Source organism: Mus pahari, chromosome 1 (genome assembly GCF_900095145.1).
Source record: "Mus pahari chromosome 1, PAHARI_EIJ_v1.1, whole genome shotgun sequence".
NCBI classification, from domain to species: domain Eukaryota; kingdom Metazoa; phylum Chordata; class Mammalia; order Rodentia; family Muridae; genus Mus; species Mus pahari.
Genome location: NC_034590.1, coordinates 1,007,428 through 1,010,543, shown reverse-complemented (window position 1 = coordinate 1,010,543; position 3,116 = coordinate 1,007,428).

The following is a 3,116-nucleotide window of genomic DNA, read 5'->3' as shown; positions in this document are numbered from 1 at the left end:
CTCCAACCCCCAACATAATTCTTTACAGACATGGAAATAGCAATTCTGAACTTCATATGGGAAAACAACAAACAAACAAACAAACAAACAAACAAAGAGGGTAATGAAAACAAATTTCAACAATAAAACAACTTCTGGGGTAATCACCGTCCCTGACCTCAAGCTGTACTACAGAGAAATAGTGATTAAACAAAAACAAAGCCGGGTGTGGTGGCATATACCTTTAATCCCAGCACTTGGGAGGCAGAGAAAGGCGGATTCCTGAGTTCGAGGCCAGCCTGGTCTACAAAGTGAGTTCCAGGACAGCCAGGGCTACACAGAGAAACCCTGTCTCGAAAAACCAAAAGAAAAAAAAAGTTTGCTAAAAATCCCCAAAAACTCATTGTATTGGTACAGAGACGACAGGTCAATCAACAGGATAGAATTGAAGATCCAGAAATAAGTCCACACACCTATGGACACAAAGAAGCCAAAATCACACACAGCATCTTCCACAAATGGTGCTGGTTTAACTGGTGGTCTGCATGTAGAAGAATGCAAATTGATCCATATTTATCTCCTTGTGCAAATTCAAGTCCAAGTAGATCAAGGACCTCAACATAAAACCAAAAACAATGACTCTAATAGAAGAGAAAGTGGGAAAGAGCCTCAATATAGTGGAGCATGTGTCCTTGTGGCCTGGTGGAACACTTTTTGGGTATATTCCCAGGAGTGGTATAGCTGGATCTTCAGGTTGAGCTATTTCCAATTTTCCGAGGAATCACAAAATTGATTTCCAGAGTGGCTGTACCAGTTTGCAATTCCACCAACAATGGAGAAGTGTTCCTCTTTCTCATCATCTTCGCCAGCATGGACTGGTGCTTGAGGTTTTGGTCTTAGTGATTCTGGTTGGTGTAAGGGAGTAATCTCAGGGTCGTTTTGATTTGCATTTCCCTGGTGATTAAGGATGTTAAACATTTCTTTAAGTGCTTTTCAGCCATTCAAGATTCCTCTGATAAGAATTTTCTGTTTAATGCTGTATCCCATATTTAAATTGGGTTATTTGTTCTTTTGGAGTCTAACTTCTTGAGTTCTTTGTATATNTTGGATATTATTCCTCTATCATATATAGAATTGGTAAAAACCTTTTCCCAATCTGTTGGTTGCTGTTTTGTCCTATTGACAATGTCCTTTGCCTTACAAAAGCTTTGCCATTCATGAGGTTCCATTTGTCAATTCTTGATCTTAGAGCATAAGCCATTGTTGTTCTGTTCAGGAAAATTACACCCATGTCCATATTTTTTAGGCTTTCCCCCCACTTTCTCTTTTATTAGTTTCAATGTATCTGGTTTTATGTGGAATTCCTTGATATACTTGGCCTTGAGCTTTGTACAAGGAGATAAGAATGAGTCAATTTGCATTCTTCTATATGCTGACCGATAGTTGAACCAGCACCATTTGTTGAAAATTTTGTCTTAGGCCAGCCTGGTCTACAGAGTGATTTCCAGGACAGCCAGGGCTATACAGAGAAACCCTGTCTTGAAAAACCAAAAAATAAAATAAAATAAATTAAATTAAAATAAAATAAAAATAATAAAATAAAATAAAATAAAATAAAATGTCATTTTTCCACTGGATGGTTTTAGATCCTTTGTCAAAGATCAAGTGACCATAGGTGCATGGGTTCATTTCTGGGTCTTCAAGTCTATTCTGTTGATCTTCCTGCATGTCTCTGTACCAATACCATGTAGTTTTTTATTACTATTGCTCTGTAGTATAGCTTGAGGTCAGGGATGGTGATTCCCCCAGAAGTTCTTTTTTGTTGAGAATAGTTTTCGCTATCCTGGCTTTTTGTTTGTTTGTTTTGTTTTGTTTTGTTTTGTTTATTTTTTGCTTTTTTTTGGTTATTCCAAATGAATTTGCAAATCGCTCCTTCTAATTCTATGAAGAATTGAGTCGGAATTTTGATGGGGATTGCATTGAATCTGTAGATTGCTTTCAGCAAGATGGTCATTTTTACTATATTAATCCTGCCAATTCATGAACATGGGAGATCTTTTCATCTTCTAAGATCTTTGATTTCTTTCTTCAGAGACTTGAAGTTCTTGTCATACAGATCTTTCACTTGCTTGGTTAGAGTCACACCACGTAATTTTATAGTATTTGTGACTATTGTGAAGGGTGTCATTTCCCTAATTTCTTTCTCAGCCTGTTTATCCTTTGAGTAGAGGAAGGGTACTGATTTGTTTGAGTTAATCTTATATCCAGCCACTTCGCTGAAGATGTTTATCAGGTTTAGGAGTTCTCTGGTGGAATTTTTGTATACTAGCATGTCATCTGCAAATAGTGGTAATTTGAGTTCTTCCTTTCAAATTTGTATTCCTTTGACCTTCTTTCATCGTCTAATTGCTCTCGCTAGGACTTCAAGTACTATATTGAATAGGTAGGGAGAGAGTGGGCATTCTTGTCTAATCCCTCATTTTAGTGGGATTGCTTCAAATTTCTGTTTAATTTGATTTTGGCTACTAGTTTGGTGTATACTGCTTTTACTATGTTTAGGTATGGGCCTTGAATTCCTGATCTTTCCAAGACTTTTTCTATGAAGGGGTGTTGCATTTTGTCAAAGGTTTTCTAAGCATCTAATGAGATGCTCATGTGGTTTTTTTTTCCTTTGAGTTTGTTTATATAGTGAATTATGTTGATTGATTTCAATATATTGAACCATCCCTGAACCCCTGGGATGAAGCCTACTTTGTCATGCTGCATGATCGGTTTGATGTTTTCTTGGATTCAGTTTGCGAGAATTTTTTTTTTTTTTCGATTCAAAAGCAAGAGGAATTTATTGTTCCAGTGTGCTGGAGTTGTCCTGCACCCAGAGGAGAGGTGGCAACCCCAAGCACCTCATTTGGCCAGTTTTTATACAGTTTTTAGGGGTAGAATAGAGCAACAGCCACTAGGCACAATGTGATTGGCAGAACAGTGTGACTTCTTTTTGTTTTGTTTTTCATTTTTTAAAAAAGATTTATTTATTATATGTAAGTACACTGTAGCTGTCTTCAGACACCCAAGAAGAGGTCAGCAGATCTCATTATAGATGGTTGTGAGCCACCATGTGGTTGCTGGGATTTGAACTCAGG